General features: G+C 43.0%; 1 protein-coding gene across 12 annotated transcripts in view; it reads right to left on the reverse strand.

Annotated features, from left to right (window-relative positions):
- ARHGEF3 (Rho guanine nucleotide exchange factor 3) overlaps positions 1-18,384 on the reverse strand; it is a 343,125-nt gene that overhangs the window by 189,340 nt on the left and 135,401 nt on the right. The window contains exon 1 of one of the 12 annotated variants that reach the window (XM_084988721.1): positions 4,646-4,789. The exons of the other annotated variants lie outside the window; for them this stretch is intronic. The gene's annotated coding sequence lies outside the window, so the exon portion shown is untranslated. Of the gene's footprint in view, positions 1-4,645; positions 4,790-18,384 lie in introns of those variants that run through there. 12 annotated transcript variants of the gene reach the window in all.

Consider the following 18,384-nt stretch of genomic DNA (forward strand, 5'->3'; position numbering starts at 1 on the left):
TCTGAGCCACTGTAGTTGGATTCTTAACCCAGTGCACCACAGTGGGAACTCCTATTTCTTATGACATGTTTTAGAAAACACATTTTAATGTTCAGTTACTTTAGGCTTATCACTGCTTAGGCCTATCACTGCCGAAGTTCAAAACAAAACAAAACAACTAGACAACTGAAAGAAAAACAGTAAGTGAAAAATAATAATAAAAGTGGTATGTAGATATGGGAAACATGACTGAAGTTTAGGAAACATTGATCCATTTCAAGTCTCATTTTCCTACAAATCATAATCATAATCCTAGCTAGCATTTTGTGAGCACTTACAAGATGCACTGTTTTAGGGGTTTCACAGATATTAGTTTATAAACTTTTCATAGTATGTGAAGCAGACATTATTACCATCTCCATTTTGCAGGAGAGGTAACTAAGGCCCAGCGAGGTAAAGAAAACTTGCCCAAGGTCAAATGGCGGTGAGGATGTGAATCCAGAGTGTCAACCTTCAGGACCTACCTGTGTCTCTATCGGAAAACTCGGTATCCAGGGAAGTTCAACACTGCCCAAGGCTAACTGCAAAACCTACAACTTGAATCCCAAACTCCAGACTCCCAGCCAGCACTCTGTGGTGAGAATACCTGGGAATTATGGCAGGGGCTGGGTGGGGCCTGCAAGAAATAAGGGAGTTGCAAACTACTGCATTTGGAGTAAATAAGCAATGAGGTCCTGCTGTAGAGTACAGGGAACTATATCTAACCACTTGTGATGGAACATGATGGAGGATAATATGAGAAAAAGAATGTGTGTGTGTGTGTGTATGCATAATTGGTTGACTTTGCTGTACAGCAGAAATGGACAGAACATTGTAAATCAACTATAATAAAAATTTTTTTTAAAGAAACAAGGGAAAGAGATGGTAAATAGCACAAGAAAAACTTGGGAGGGAAGAGATGGGGACATAAACAAGGCTCCCAAACAGATGCAGGTACTCAAGGGATGCAGAAAAGCTAGAAAACAAAGTTATTCGGGAAAAAAAGGGCTGACAAAGCAAGGGAGGGCACACAGGGGCTGATTTCTGAACTCCTCCCAAGAGACTCACCCACCCTGGTCAGCATCAGGAATTGGCTCCCCTAACTGACATCCACAGAGTCTATATTTAGGTCCTAAAGTCACCCATTGTTTCTTTCCCGGTGGACATTCGGGGTCACCACCCTGACCTTGCCCTCTCCGCGTCATACCACTGAGTGTTCCATCAAGACAGGCCTTTTCAGGATCTGGTTTGAATCAACTTCCCCCTCCACGGCTCCTACTTGGTGTTCCGAGCAAGCTGTAAAAACATGGCTGGAATTGGGGCTTTAAAATGGAGTACTCCTGGCCTTGCTCAGTGGGTTAAGGATCTGGCATTGCCGTGAACTGTGGTGTAGATCAAAGATGCGGCTCAGATCCCACGTTTCTGTGGCTCTGGCGTAGGCCAGTGGCTACAGCTCCAATTAGACCCCTAGTCTGGGAACCTCCATATGCTGAGGGAGCGGCCCAAGAAATGGCAAAAAGACAAAAAATAAATAAAAATAAAATAAAATAAAATAAAATGAAGTACTGACTTCCCGTGTAATACACTGCTTCTTTCCCTCCACAAAATCAAACCAGGGCCATGTTTAACTCAGGATATGATGTCTCACAGCTCTACTGTTGCTGAGCCCTTTCACACTAAGGATTCATTTCTCTGGGAGCCACCAACAGTTATAGTCAATAAGACCTGGAACATGGGTCATATTCACTGAATGTGGACTCTCTGCGAGGCTCTGTGTTGAGTCACTTCATTTATTCCTCATGACAGCCCTATAAGGTACTCACTATTTATTATGCCCATTTTACAAGGAGAAAACAGATTGAGAGCAGTGTGATAACGTGCCTAGGATTGCATTGCTAGTAAGAGGCAAAGAAGGGACTCAAAACCTTTATCTCTGTTGTTCTAAAACTCAGGCCCTTGACTGTTACCCTCTACCATTCCTACACTGATACAGAACTACCTTGGCCAAATCTCAGATGATGGATTTATGAGATCTTTAAAGGGCTTCTCCCTTCCCTTTCTCTCCCTCCACATCTAGCTACCAACTGCCTCTCCCATAGCCAAACCCAATCCCTCCAGATCCTTTCTCTAGAGACTCTCAGAGCCAAGAAATTAAAATCCATACGATAATATTTTCAAGAGTAGAATTAAGGTCAGTAGCTAGCTGGCCAATTACATTTAGAGTTCCAGGTGATATCCTTGGGAAACGTGTGCGTAAAAGTAATTATTAAATCATTTTACTTTGAAACAGGGAAGATATTAGAACTATTTGTGACTTCTTGTCATACATTGTCATCAGAGCTAAAATGAGTTTAGAGCATCTCAGTTTGACAGGTGGGAAACTAAGTCCAGAGAAGGCAGTGACTTATCATAGATGCCTCTTATGTAAGCGCTGATTAGACCAAAGCAAACATCCACCAGAACGAACTGTTTTGCCAAAGGACTGGAAAACAAGGTGTTAGAGAAGATGCTGCAGGTGATAGCAGATATGGAAAGGGCCCTGCCATTAAAATCATCATGTATGCCTAATGGCTAAGAATGTCATTTCTGGATCCATTCTGCCTGTGCTTGGAGCCTGATCCACTACTAACCCACCAGGAGACCATGGGCAAGGTATTTAACCTTTCTAAACCTCAGTTTTACCATCTGCAAAATGGGGATAGTAATAACAACCAACCCCTGCAAGTGTTGTAAGAAGGTTAGGAGCTAATGCAAATAAAGTACCATGAAAAGCATCTAATAGGAGTTCCCATCGTGGCTCAGTGGTTAACTATTCCGACTAGGAACCATGAGGTTGCAGGTTCAATCCCTGGCCTCTCTCAGTTGGTTAAGGATCTGACATTGCTGTGAGCTGTAGTGTAGGTCACAGATGTGACCGACAGCTCCAATTAGACCCGTAGCCTGGGAACTTCCATATGCCATAGGTGCAGTCCTAGAAAAGACAAAAAAAAAAAAAAAAAAAAAGCATCTAATAAGTGCTAGCTATTACGGTAATATTTCTATTAATGTTGCATGAACTATTCTTGAGACATAGTAAATGATTTTAAATGTCAATTTCCACATCTCAAAGGCTCAAAAATTATTCCTTATTAGGTGAACAAAAAGCTAGGTGAATAAGATGGGAAAGAAGAAAGATAGTGAAACAGCTTAAATCATATGAAAGTTTTAAAATGTATGTTTAGGAGTTCCCGTCGTGGCTCAGTGGTTAACGAATCCGACTCGAAACCATGAGGTTGCGGGTTCGATCTCTGGCATTGCTCAGTGGGTTAACGATCCGGCGTTGCCGTGAGCTGTGGTGTAGGTCGCAGACGTGGCTTGGATCCCATGTTGCTGTGGCTCTGGTGTAGGCTTGGCAGCTACAGCTCCAATTAGACCCCTAGCCTGGGAACCTCCATATGCCGTGGGAGTGGCCCTAGGAAAGACAAAAAATAAATAAACAAATAAATAAAATGTATGTTTAGGACCTCCATGCTGTGGTGCAACGGGATCAGCAATGTCTTGGGAGCACTAGGACAAGGTTCAGTTCTCAGCCCAGCACAGTGGGTTAAGGATCTTGTGTTGCCACAGCTTCAGCTTAATTTGCGGCACAGCTCAGATCTGATCCCTAGCCCAGGAGCTCCATATACTTCAAGGCAGCCAAAAAAATAAATAAATAAATTGCATTTACTGTGTGAGTAAAAAAAAAAATGTATGCTTAGTGGTCATGTATAAGAGTTGCAATTAGTATTACAAACAAATACCAGTCTCAGAAACATAATTTTGATGACAGAAACAGAAAAAGCAATGGGCATTTTCTTTAGGAAATAGTTTTGGCTTATCCAAAGCGTTAACACCTACTCACAAACAAACAAACAAATAAAAGGAACAGAAAGAGTAAGCTTCGGGGCTCCTAATTATTCTTCAGGCCACAGAAACATAACATTTTTAGCCACTCCTGAAATAACTGGAACAAGCACCAATACTTTTAATGAGAATAGCAGTGAATCTGAGTTTCCTCTGATATTATCTGACTTCATTGTCCCAATGATGAACACATTCAAAGCACCAGGATCACTTTAAGAAAACCTACAAAAAAGTTACTCCAAGCAGAATGAATTTTCAAAACTGAGTTTAGCCATCTTCCAATCCGAAGAGAAAAAGGCCTTAGAAGTCTACTTTGCTAGTTAAATACACACACACACACACACACACACACACACAGATTTCCCTTCCCACTTAATGAAAACAGGACCCTTACAAAAATTAAAATACTGGCATCGCTCAGCAAAGAATGAAAGCCCCCTTGCTCTCCTCCAATCACAGATGTCAAAGGAAGCGCTGATGTCCAGACACTCCACTTAACTCACCATCTCCACCAAGCACAACTATCTGTGGCCTTAAATGCAATCACACAGCTCTTTTCCGTTTCATAGTAAGGTGAGGCGGAAGTGTGCTCCACCATCCCAGGTGCTCTTGGCAGCTCCCTGCTCTGTTTCTTGGGAGATGCGGACAGCCACACCCTCCCACACCTCAGCTCCTGGCACAGCCCAGCCAGGCTCAGGTGTAAGCTGGGAGCGGTCTACCCCTGGCCCCGCTTCAGGGAGCTTACCTGAGCCCGAACAAAGAAGCAACACCACACCGTGGGGCACTCCGACCTCATCCACCCGGAGTCCGCCGCCCCTAGCTGCGGCAGAGCCCTCCCGACAGGATTCTCTAAGCACAGCAGAGCATGGTTTCCCTCAAGGAACTCCTCCCCGCCACTTGGCGGCATGACAGGAAGTGACAGGGGGCCATCAGTTACATTGTCAGAAGCTGAGAACCGCACCAGCCCAGAGCTCCCCACCTCCAGCAGTTTCCTTGCCGGCTGCTGTGGCTGCTTTTTCAGAGCACTTTGCCTTTTGGCATTCAAAGGCACACCAGAAATTCAATTTCTGGCTGACAGTCCCCAGCCTGTAAGAATGCTCACAGGGTCCCCATCTAAAGCCATGCTGGGCATTCCAGCAGCTCTAAAAGGGCTTGCTGCCAAGGTATCATGCTTGCAGACCCTGACATTGGGGTGGAATGGAGAGAAGGGACACGAGAACTCTGTGTGTTCAAAAATGAACCAAGAGTCCACTTGAAGTTCACCCACAAGTGCGGGCCCTGCCTAGCATACAGAGCCCACACTAAATCCCAATTTCATAGCAACTCAACAAATGAGAGTGATGGACACACCATATCCATGCCTTCCTTTCTTTCAAATCTTCTCTTCAGAGCCCCTTTAGAAGAGTTGCTTCTGGAAACCTCCCTATCAGCTTTTCACGTGAATAACAAAAGACCTTAGATACTCTTCTCAGAGTTATTATGGAACCAACTTGTGGCTGATTATTTCTCATTTTAAGAACCGGGGATCTCATGCATGAACACCTTACCCTGGTCCCTTGGCCTCTTATGAAACCTAGAGTGTCTTATGTGAACTACAAGGTCTCGAATGAAAACTATGCCTGTTCAGTCCCTCCCCACAAACAAATCAACACCTTCCTCTCCCTGCCCAGTCGCAGAGGGACTCAAACCCAAGGAGACATACCTCTGGCGTAGCTTTCAATTCCTGATTTTTATTTTTTATTTTTTTTAGATCTCTAATGGGTAGTATTTGATTTGCAAAAAATCTCTGTAATAGCAACTTTTAGCCGCAAAGATTTAGCTCAGGGTTTCCCAAGGCCTTTTTGCAAATGCACAGATTTTTAAGAACATCTGCCTGTCTCATCCCTGACTAAAGTGGGGTCCCAGCAAAGACAGAAGTTCGTTTGAACAACAACTTCAGTCCAAGACTTGACTTCAGAGCTTACAAGAAAGCAGGCTCTCTCCATTTTCAGGCCAGCTGATGGGCCCCCTACCATAGGGCCTCTAAAAAGGACCTTACATAAGAGCCCCACGGAAGGAGGCACCAGGCTCTGGTAGTACAAAGATGAACCAAAGATGACTGGAGAATAAAATAAACACTGCCAGGAATCTGCAAAAGGTGTTGAGGGAGCCAAGAAATAACTAGGCTTGGCAAATGCTTTTTTTTTTTTTTTTTGGTATTTTCTATGGCCGCACCTGTGGCATATGGAGGTTCCCAGGCTAGGGGTCTAATCGGAGCTATAGCTGCTGGTCTACACTACAGCCACAGCAACGCAGGATCTGAGCCGCATCTTCGACCTACACCACAGCTCATGGCAACACTGGATCCTTAACCCACTGAGTGAGGCCAGGAATCAAACCCGCAACCTCAAGGTTCCTAGTTGGATTCATTAAACCACTGAGCCACAATGGGAACTCCCTTTTTTTTTTTTTTTTTTTTTTACAAATGCATTTTTTATGGGGACAAAGTCTGGGAAGGCTTCTCAGAGCAAGAGACACATGGGCAGAATTCTGAGGGGCTTTCTACACAGAAGAACTGGCAAGGGCAACAGAGGCAGGGTGCAGAACCACATGGTGCTTTGGAAGAAAGGCAAATGCTTTGAAAGCACTGATCTGATGGGTGTGGGTTTTGCTTCAAGGAGCATAATGGGGGTCCCATCTGTCTGGAGAAAGAAGGAAGTGAAATTGCTATGAAAAGGCTCAGGCCTTTCAGGCAAGAAGTGGGTCACCTCAAGGGCTGTATGTGGTACCTATCTGGTCTGGCACCCAGGAAGCGCTCAGTAATGTATGCAAAGCAAGCAGTGGTGTCCATAAAAGGTGGGCTTCAACTTGTCCTTGAGATTTCTGATTTCCCAAAGTCAGACTCCCCTTAGAGCAAGCCCAGGGTACGTGGTGCTAGGGGAAAGGGAGGTGTTCCTAAAAAGGCCTCTAGTGCTAGCCTCCTGCATGGAAAAGGTCCTGATTTGTACAGGCCTTTAAACAACCTAAGATTAACCAGCTTTGGTAGCAACTCAGCTATTGAAGAATGTCAATCCCCTGAGAACTAAAGATGTCAACCTCCCATAAGCCCAGGTACTTCTCCTCTCCTGTAGGCTATTTTTTTGTCTTTTTAGGGTCATACCCACAGCATATGCAGGTTCCCAGGCTAGGGGTTGAATCGGAGCTGCAGCTGCCAGCCTACACCACAGCCACAGCAATGCAGGATCTGAGCCTCATCTGTGACCTACACCATAACTCATGGAAATGCTGGATCCTTAACCCACTATGAGAGGCCAGGGATCAAACCTGCGTCCTCATGGATACTAGTCAGGTTTGTTAACCACTGAGTCATGACAGGAAAGCCTCCTGGAGGCTTTTGCAACAGCCTCTCCATAAAGTCCCAGCCACCAAGGCCAGGATCACCCCAATGGGCAGCCAAAGGCAACGTGAGGTGACCACAGGGCACTAGAGTTTACCTCTTTCCTGGGGGAGGAAGGTCTCATTCACATAACTAATCCTAGAATGATTAAGCCTAACTTCCTGCTGCTGACTGTGAACGAGAAAGAAGAACCGAAACCCGTGGGCTGCAGCACTTCGTGGAAGAGGTGAAACTTGAGTGGGCTTTGGGGCAGGTAGCTGTGGAGGAGGGAGGAAGGGCGAGAGGACCAGCAGATGCCCTGGCAGGAGACACAGGGCACAGCCACAAAAGGGAAGGAAAGAACAGGGCATGGCCGTTTCCTCTGATGCCCCTGCTTTGACCAGAACTCCAGTAATGAAATCATCCAGGCAGAAGGCACCTCAGAAGAACATTTCCATAACAAGAGGCTCCTGCCCTGCAGGGCTCAAGTTCATTTTGAGCTTTGTAATGAGAGCTCAAAAAGGCACAGGGAGGTGAGTTTTCTCTCTGTGGCATCTAGGATACTCTCGACTATTCAAACATGTATTTCTACCAATTTTTAAATTTTAAAAGTAACATGGTGTCATTATATAATACATTCAAACCACACATCAGCATATGGTGGGAGTTCCCGCTATAGTGGGTCAGGTTGCTGAGGAGGCGTGGGTTCAATCCCCAGCCCAGATTAGCGGGTTGAAGATCTGACATTGCCACAGCTATGACATAGGTTGCAGCTATGGGCTTGGATTCAATCCCTGGCTCAGGAGCTTCCATATGCCATGGGTTCAGCCAAAAAATAACAAAGAAAAGTATATGGTGTAAAATGTGAATCTTCCCAAAGGCCCTGATTTTTCCTCTACTGCAGTCCCCTTTGCCAGAGGTACCCGTATCAAAGCCAGATGGAGATAAGAGGGTCGCAAACCTAAAGGCTTTCAGGGCTAGGGCATAAGGTATGTGAAAGAGGGGGCTTGACAGCATTGGATACCACTGACAATGTTTGCTTTAAGAAAGTTCCAGCTTGCTGCAGTCTCAAGGGACTAATGGCCCAAGTGAACAGACATTCAAAATTTTCAAGGGAAGTTAGAAATGGCGGGTTTTATATAAAAATCTCCCAATTTTTAAAAGCTTGCCACTAACTCACCATTTTAAAAAATGCTATACAAGCCACATAAAACACAGTTGCCAGTGGATTTGATCCAAGGGTCACTAGTTTGCCACCTCTGCTGGCAAACTTCAGACCTTTCCTTCTGTCTAAATGCAGGTAGGTTTGCTGGGTGTCATGTTTTATTTTTTTATTTATGTTTGTCAAAAATGGAGTGATGGAGTTCCCACCGTGGCGCAGCAGAGAAGAATCTGACTAGGAACCATGAGGTTTCGGGTTCGATCCCTGGCCTCGTTCAATGGGTTAAGGATCTGGCGTTGCCGTGAGCCATGATGTAGGCTGCAGACGTGGCTTGGATCCTGCGTTGCTGTGGCTGTGGCATAGGCCGGTAGCTGTAGCTCTGATTGGATCCCTAGCCTGGGAACCTCCATATGCTGCAGGTACAGACCTAAAGAGACAAAAGAAAAAAAAAAAAAAAAACTGGAGTGATAACATTATCCTAGCATTTGCTTTCTTAACATCGTCCCACGTCAGCCACATTCTGGAGCCCTCTGCAGAGGGTGTGGAAGTAGCCCAGTTCACTAGGTCCTGCCCTATGAACATTCAGCCAACATAAGAGATGTTCTTGAAATGTCACCTCTAGGTTGCTCACTCTTAAGAACATAACTCCTGACACAGATATTAAAACATTCTAAAGCCACAATTACTGAAACCGTAAACAGTGAGTACAGATTTTTGATGTTTTATATATGAGAATCTAACATGTATTTTTTTTTCATTTGATCATCACACACTGTCCCAAAGTAGGCCTTACTATTATCTCTACTGTACACATTTTTTAAAAATTGAGACTCGGAGTTCCCACTGTGGGGCAATGGGGTTGGCAGCATTTCTAGAGAGCTGGGACATAGGTTTCATCTCCAGACTGGCACAGTGAGTTAAGGTTCCAGTGTTGCCAGAGCTTGGCTCAGATCTGATCCCTGGCCCAAAACTCCATATGCCACAGGGCGGCCAAAAAAAAAAAAAAAAAAAAAAAATGAGATTCAAACATGTGGCACGGAGGGGAGCTGCATGGCTGACTTTAGAGCTCCTGCTACAGGCACACAGCGCCCAGAAAAGACCCCTGAAACCTGCCCCAGGATAGTCAAGAATGTGATGTATAGCAAATGTTGACTGCAAACCATGAAAGGAGAGAAGGATCACTAACAAATGGGATAATTCGTTCCTCAAAGAAAAGATTCATTCTGAAGCCCTACTTCACACTCACCCCAAATAAATTCTATATATATTAGAGTGAGATGTTAAGAACTATGAAATTCTGGGGGTATAGGTTCTCAGGGTATAATGCTTTTCTTTAAATGCCTGGGCTTGAATCATTTATATATATTTATACATCTGGGAAACTACCTATAAGGCAGCTATAGGTAAGCAAAAATGGTCCCTGTTTCCCCACACCTGGTGAAATAACCATGGTGGTGACAAACTTCTAGTGACCTTTAAAGAGACTGGTGCCAAAATGGGGGCCTCATTAGGACTCCACCGCAGGCTTCCTCATGTCACTGGCACTCCAAGCGATGTGTTTCCTGTGTTGTTAGTCTATGTACTTTATGGCATGTTCTGTTGAGAAGTTTCAAGCAATGTTCTTACCAAAAATATTATAAGAAATATTCATCAGGGCTGTGATAAATTCATTTTCATAAAACAAAATGGTGAGATTTCAGCAGAATTACCTCTCCATTAAAAGTTGGTGACTAATAATGATTCTTTCCATTTAAATTTTTATTCTGGTTCCTCAATTTCTTTCCTATTTGCCCCAGAGAAGGCATAGATTTCGCAAAAGCTCAGAAGATGGCTGGAAAATTCAGTCTTTAACCATATGCCATTTGATGTCTTACACTTTAAAATAATTCCATAAACTGAGTTGAAAAGTAGGTGGTAACACAATCTCATTAAAACGAGATGGAAGCAGTGACCGAATTAAAAGTGTATATTGCACCTTGATTTAACCAAGTTTCCGCCATCAGAAAAGTGTCACTTCACAGATCTTAGGGTCTGAGGCTATTGTCAAATTCAGATTACGACTGAGAAAAAAAAAAAAAAATGCTGTGGTGGAGAGGGGAGGTACCATAATACTCTTGGTATTACTAGGTTAGCCTGAAGGCATAATGCTCAGCAAGTCAGTGAGAAAAAAAGAACTTCAAAGTATTTTAGAACCTGGGAGTTTACCTGCCATCACACACTTTTATTAGATACCTTCATAGCTACTCCTCAAGGCTGGAAGTGTGGTTAATCTAAGCAAAATTTCAACAACTACCCCTCTCACTATGAGCCGTGGACAAACTGTGGCTGGGGAGTAGTGGGGGTGTCCAGACCCCATACCAGGCCAGTGTCAGCTGGATGCAAGGTGGTTTAACTCAAGACATGACTTCAACCACTTAAAAATGCTGATGCACTCCTAGAGCCCTGCTTAATATCCCGGCTCAACAAGATTACAAAATGATGAGAAGAATGTGGGAGCAGACCTGGCTGCCCAAGGTCAAGAATGAATAAATAAAAAAGTCTTCCTTTATAGTTTCAACACAAGAACTAAAAATAATTGAGGCTTGATCATGGAGGTCTCAACAGATTGCTAACCATGGCTCATCGTGAGGGTTTATTTGGCTGGTTTTGTTATGAGTAAAAGCATGAACGCTGTATTTTTTTCTTGCTAAACAATTCTGAACTTTTATAATCACATTACTCACATGATTTTGGCAACCAGTACATAGACAGTTATTTTAAAAAAGGAACAAAAAAATAAGGAAAGCTGTCTTCTGCTGTACCTTGCAAAATAGCCACCTGCCTGGTCAGTGCGGTTCCACCTCCTTTACAAACACAAGCAAGGAAGCCTGAAGAACTTCTGCAGGTAGCAGACTAGGGTGCTTGCAAAAGCTTGTTCAGTTTCTTAGAAACATGAGCACCCTGAATACAGCTTTATCAAAGGACTGTCAGGTCCTCTTGGTTAAACTGTCAGTTAAAAGTGAAACTCCAACAGGTTGCTGACCTCTGCCCAATTCTTAGGAAAAAGAGTTTTAAAAACTGATTAGCTGATATCTATCAGCCAAAGGGTTTCTTTAGTTGGAAATGAAACTATTTGGCATTATACTGTCAAAATTGATTAGAAGTGGAAAACCTGAACATGAGGGGGGTGGTGCTCCTAACACTTGAATACTTGAGAGGATATTTTTTTGGGGGTGGGGGCTATGCCCACGGCATATGAAAGTTCCTGGGCCAGAGCTTGAACCCGCACCATAGCAGTGGCCTAAGCCACTGCAGTGACAACGCTGGATCCTTAATCCACTGTGCCACAAGAGAACTCCTTGAGGAGAATTTTTTTCTTCTCACTTTTTTTTTTAATTAAAGTATAGTGGATTTACAATGTGGTGCCAACTTCTACTGCACAGCAAAGTGACTCAGTCATACACACACACACACACACACACACACACACATTCGTTTCATATTAAGGAGGATTTTTAAAAGTAATTTGCTTATATCAAAAAACAAGTTTTGACAAAGTAAACTTCTAAGTTAAAATATATAACAAATGTAGAAATCATTCTTATTGAAAAGTTTCTCACCATTATTTTGATTTGAGATATCTCCTTAGGGACAATTTCTGGAAAAAACTGGCTGGCTGGAATAATGAGCAGTAAATTAACACGGGAGCTCTGTGATTTTTGGCTCTGCATTTACTAGCTAAATGACCTGGTAAGTCACTTCTTAACTTTCTTGACCCTTAGCTTCCTCATCTGTAAAACAGGAATAATTATTCCATTTTCTTTCATGGGGTTATGGCGAGGACCATAGGAATCTAACTGATGTGTATACGTGTTTAAAAGCAAAACAAAGGCGATGGGAACACTGGGGATCATTATACTATTCTTTTTGTTTCTATATAAGTTAAACTTTTCCATACTACAGTATTTTTTAAAAGACAAAAGCATAGTAGTGATTACTTATTTTTCATGCAGAAAAGGTAGTTTTTTGGTGTAATTATGGACACTGGTTCAAATTTTCCTCCAAGCAAGTTGCAAAGTTTTTATCAAATATGAAATAGTTTGATTTTTATTCTGATTTGTATGAGACCTGTCAACTGGGCATCTAAAAAGACAAAGGCAATGGAAATTTTCGATTTCTCATTTTCCCTCTTCCTTTCAATGTGGGGTGGGATGGGGTGGTGGATGGGAAGGAGCTTAAAACTCAAGTTCTATTTATTTTTTAGATGTTATAATGCTGACTTCCCTGGAATCCTTGTGTCCATCTAAACAGTTTAAAACTTCTAGAAAATACCAAGAGACTGAAAAGCATGTGTGCCCCCATGACTCAGAATATTCGTTCTGCCTACACAACAGTGAAAGTAGTTGTTTCTGTTTTATTTTGTTTGGTGTATATCTATGTGTACTTGAAGAATAAATATTGCCATTTTTCCCCTTTAAATCGGAATCAGAAAGGAACCACCAAAATACTGGAAACCAGCAAACCAAGCGGTAGATACTATGAAAAGGCTTCCTTCCAGCTCCCACCCAAGGGAAGCCAATTCTGGCTGGAAAGCTCAGTAACTCCTCCCGCTTAGGGCTCTGCCCTGGAGGCTGTCCCTTTAAATCAGACTTCCTGGTAAGGCTTAGAGATTTCCGCATGCAGCTTCCTGGAGACGATATAAGATAAACAATAAACTTTGCAGCAAAATCTTGGACAATAAACCCCACGTGGCCATACAAGAAGCAATTATAAGCAGTGACAATGGCTAGGGCATTTCCAACAGGAATGCAAATCTGTGATAAACATGGGAGAGACATGCCACTCCACACACCTGCACAAACTAAACTAATTTAAAAAATAGTTCCCAGCCTCTCATTAGATTGAGAAATAGTTGGCACTATTTTTTAAAAAAAAAATCATTGTTTATGAGAAAAGCAATCAAGTCTTACTTCAAGTGTGGCTGCCTATGTTTTTTTTAATTTTATTATTATTAAATTTAGTTGATTTACAATGTTTCATCAAGTTCTGTTGTACAACAAGGTGACCCAATCACACACATTGCCCTGCACTGTATAGTAGGATCCCATTGCCCATCCATTCTAAATATGGTATCATACGGTATCTGTCTTTTTCTTTCTGGCTTATTTCACACAGTATGAGAATCTCTAGATCCACCCATGCTGCTGCAAATGGAATTAGTTTGTCTTTTTTATGGCTCAGTAATATTCCATTGTGTGTGTGTGTGTGTGTGTGTGTGTGTGTGTGTGTGTGTGTAGTATATACATGTATATACATCTTCTTTATATATATATATACACATACACATGTGTATGTATATATATGTGTGTGTGAGTATATGTATGTGTGTGTATATATATATATATATACACACACACACACACACACACACACACACACACACTACATCTTCTTAATCCATTCATCTGTTGATGGACATTTAGCTTGTTTCCACATCTCAGCTATTGTGAATAGCACTGTTGTGAACATAGGGGTGCATGTATCTTTTTCAATGAAAGTTTTGTCCAGATATACCCAGCAGTGGAACTGCTGGATCATATGGTAGCTCTATATTTAGTTTCTTGAGGTACTTCCCTACAGTTTTCCATAGTAGTTGTACCACACTGCCTATTAGATGAATGTTGCTGTGTCCAAGTGACTCCATGAATTATTTACTCCATGTGTCTTGGTGACGGACATTTATTGCCCCTGGATACTCTGCAACTCAATCTCCTCCCTACGATTGGGGAACACCCAACTCATGAGCCAGGGCCTACACTCTACCAAAGGAGATGAGGATACCACACATTTGCTTTTCCAGCTTTCCTTGCAGCTAGGGCATAAGAGCACAAAGCTAGACTCAGTCAATCAAATACCTCCGCCCCAGACTTGGCATCAGAAGTTGGCATGAAAAGACTTGGAGATACTGTAGACTCTACTCTGGTGAGGGTAGCAGCAGTTCCAAGAAGAAGCTGTGAGAGTAGATCGAATATGTGTGTTCTGTAATCAGTGTGGGTGGTGCAAACCATGGTATCTACACCTGCTCAGCTGTGGCAGCAATGTTATCATTGCAGGAAAAGTCTGGTAGTGTAATTTGGGTTGTTCCTGATTCCCTGATCTTTCCCAAATTCTTTGAGCTTCCTATATCCTTTAATACATTCATTTCCTGTTTAAATCAATTACAACTGGGTTTTATTGCAAGGGATTAGTTCATGCACAGAGAACACAGGATGGGCTAAAGATGCAGTAGTCCAGAAACCAATCCCACAGAATAATTCTGGGTATAAGGGCTGAATAGCTTCCTCTCGCTTCGAATTCAACCCAAATACTATCCCTCAGCCTACAAGGCCCCATGTAAATTGGTTTCCGTCTCCCTCTTGGACCTCATCTCATTCTATTCTCCTCCCTACTCCTAAGCTCTGCTCACACTTACTATTCTTCATCAGGCTCTTTCTTGCCTCAGGACCTTTGCACTTGCTCTCCAGAAAACTCTTTCCCCCAGCTCTTTACATGGCAGCAGTGTCCTTCTCAGTGCCCTTCAGTCACCAGCTGGCAGGAAGCCTTCAATGACCAGAATGTCTAAAAGACCACACCCCACTCTCTTATTCTTTATCATGACACCCTATTAATTTCCTTTCCAGCACACATCCTGTGATCAATTATTAATAACAACAGCAACCACCATTGACTGGAGGCTTGTTATATGCCAGACACTAGGCTAAACTCATTTAATTCTATGATCAACCTATGGGACAGATACTTTTATTATCCCTCATTTCTAGATGAGGAAACAGGCTCAGAGGGACTAAGGTATAGTCCAAGCATGGCAGTAATGGAACAGAGATTTGAACCTATGCCTGCAGTATGGGCTAATTACTAGACAGCTCACTTGGGCGGTTATCTGACAGCCACAGAATGGGGCTTGACCACAGTGCAGGCTCTGGAGCCCCAAGACTGGCCCAGTTCTCATGGAGCCCATAGCATGGTGTTTCAGATCCTCCACTTGTATTGTATCTACTACCCTTGGACCCTCCTCAGGGAAGAAAGGCAGCCGGCTTTATGTAAAGAGGGGCAGGATCCTTCATTCATCAAAGAAGTGCCCAGCTCTGTGTTCAAAGTGTCAGCATACAAAAATACCACAGAGAAAAACAAAAAGAAAAAAAAAAAAAATACCACGGAGGAGCTCACAGGTCAGGGGATGCAGACCTGCAAACAGCTTGTGGGCTCAACCTGCCACATTCCAGTCTCCGAGCACTGGGAACACAGAGGAAGCATGGGGCACAATTCTCAGGACTCCGCTGAGTGAAAGTGCCATTCGAGCAGGTTGCTGGAAATGTGCAGGAGTTGTCAGACTGCTGGGAGAGGGCCCTGAGCAAAGGAGAGAGGTGGGGACAGCATGGCTCATCCAGGAAGTGGGGAGATGTTCAAAGGGCCGATGGAAGGGACAGGGTGGGAAGGCCAGGAGATGAGAAGGCTGGAACCAAGGCAGGAATGCTAACTCTGTCCTGTAGAAAATGGGGTGCCAAGGTTATTGGCAAGTTTGGGGACAAGAATTGACATGAGTAGATAAAAATTCTGTTTTGTCAAAAACAGTAGCCATGGCTATATAACACTGGAAATGATATTTTAAAGTACACATGCATAAATACATGAGCTAAAAGCCAGGAGTTGCAACAACAACAGTGACAAATTCCATTTCTATGCTTCATGACTCCAACTCTTTGCTGAATGAGAAGTGAGATAAATTTGCCCTTCCAACAAGAATTAAGCCCAGCCATCCCCTCCTCAAATGTGAAATTACACAGAGTTCTCACAACTGTAATTTATGGTGAAAAGAAGGAATTCCCGCGCTAACTTGACTTTACAACTCCAAACCCCTCTGCCCAGGTCCCCCCAGTGTGCTAACAAGAACCTCACTTCTGGGTTGTGTCATCATTAAAATGAAAGGCTGATTTTTTGCTTTTTTAAAGAAGTATGAGGTTGAGGCCTAAAGGGCCTCCTGTGTTGAATGAGAATCTGGGGTCTGCAGGAGGGGGCTCCAGAAAGACCCTCTGAGGCCAGGTGAGACCAGGCCCCAGGAAGTGGTTTGCAGCCATGGAGATCTGAGGGCACTAAGGCCAGCCACAATGGCAAGGGCAGAGCATCTGGAAAGGAGGTTGGAAATCAATGAAGGCCAAACAGCCTGGGGCTATTGCTTATCGTGTGACCTCTGACAATTTACTTAAGTTCTTTGTGCCTTGGTTTCATCATCCGTTAAATGGGAATAACAAGCACACCTACTACACAAGGTTGTTGTGATGATCAAATAAGTCACTTAGTGCCTGGCACATAAGTAACAATAGCAACTTCTGGAGATGGTTTATGACAAACAATAAAATTTGCAGTAAAATCATGGACAATAAGCTCCCAGGTGGGACAACAGAAAGTAATTATAAGTGATGACAGGAGTTCCTGTCGTGGCGCAGTGGTTAACGAATCCGACTAGGAACCATGAGGTTTCGGGTTCGGTCCCTGCCCTTGCTCAGTGGGTTAACGATCCGGCGTTGCCGTGAGCTGTGGTGTAGGTTGCAGGCTCGGATCCCACGTTGCTGTGGCTCTGGAGTAGGCCGGCATCTACAGCTCCGATTTGACCCCTAGCCTGGGAACCTCCATATGCCGTGGGAGCAGCCCAAGAAATAGCAACAACAACAACAACAAAAGACAAAAAAAAAAAAAAAAAAAAAAAAAAAGTGATGACAATGGCTAGGACATTTTCAGTAGGAATGCAAATCTATGCAAATAGCTGTTGCTATCATTATTTAACATATATAGTATTTCTTATATAATTATAACGTATATTAAAAATAAAATTTTATTTTAAAATATCATATAACATTACATCTATCATTATCTAATATAGTAATATAATGACTTCATTATGATCTGTTTTAACATAAGAAAGAATTTGTCAACAAAAATGAGTGGTCTGAGGAGAGCTTCAGCTGCAGGTTCCTGGGCAGTGCTTATGCAGTGACTCTTGACCACCTTCTGATATAGTGTCAGGGATATTAATATAGACCCTAGAGCCAATTTGCTGGGTCAGAGTCTGGGATTTACCCCATATGAGCTTCAGGCTTAGGAAAGTCACCTAGCCCTTAAAACCTTAATTTTTTTTCATCTCTGCAAAGGGGATAACAGTAGTATCAAGCACTAGTGCTCAATTTTTCTATGTATTTTTCACACATAATCTTCCCAACAACCTGTGAATCACATACAGTGATGGTGCTCACTTGACAAATGAGAAAGACCCATGGCTCAGAGGCCAAATCACCAAATTGACTGGCACATAGGAAGTCTCACCCAAGCCAGCACTCCAAGCCAGCCCTCAATTTTGCAGGTCTGTGAAGCATGAGAAAGATGTACCACAGCTCCTCTGTAGGACAAGAGGAGTAACTGATGTGTTGACAGGAATTACAGGAATTACTGCGCTGGAATCTGATATAAGGCACAAATAAACCTTTCCAGAGAAAAGAAACTCATGGACTTGGAGAACAGACTTGTGGTTGCCAAGGAGGAGGGGGAAGGAGTGGGATGGACTTGGAGTCTGGGGTTAACAGACGTAAACTATTGCATTTGGAATGGATAAGCAATGAGATTCTGCTGTATAGCATAGGGAATTATATCTAGTCACTTGTGATGGAACATGATGGAGGATAATGTGAGGAAAAAGAATATATATGTGTGTATGACCGGGTCACTTTGCTGTACAGTAGAAATTAACAGAACATGGTAAACCAACCATAATGGAAAAAATAAAAATCACCAGGGAAAAAAAAAAGAAGGGTGTGCATTTTCTCATTGTGGATCTCTACCCTTAGGACACTTGCTGGGCAGTGATACTCCCCCTTGTTAAGCACCTACTACGCACCTTGTAGAGTGTCCCATCACATCATCGCCATCTCATCACCAT

This window comes from Sus scrofa, chromosome 13 (assembly GCF_054392235.1).
Source record: "Sus scrofa isolate SSC_HxYL_T2T_F1_AM1 chromosome 13, Sscrofa_HxYL_maternal_Yorkshire_Landrace_v2.0, whole genome shotgun sequence".
In the NCBI taxonomy this organism is placed as follows: domain Eukaryota; kingdom Metazoa; phylum Chordata; class Mammalia; order Artiodactyla; family Suidae; genus Sus; species Sus scrofa.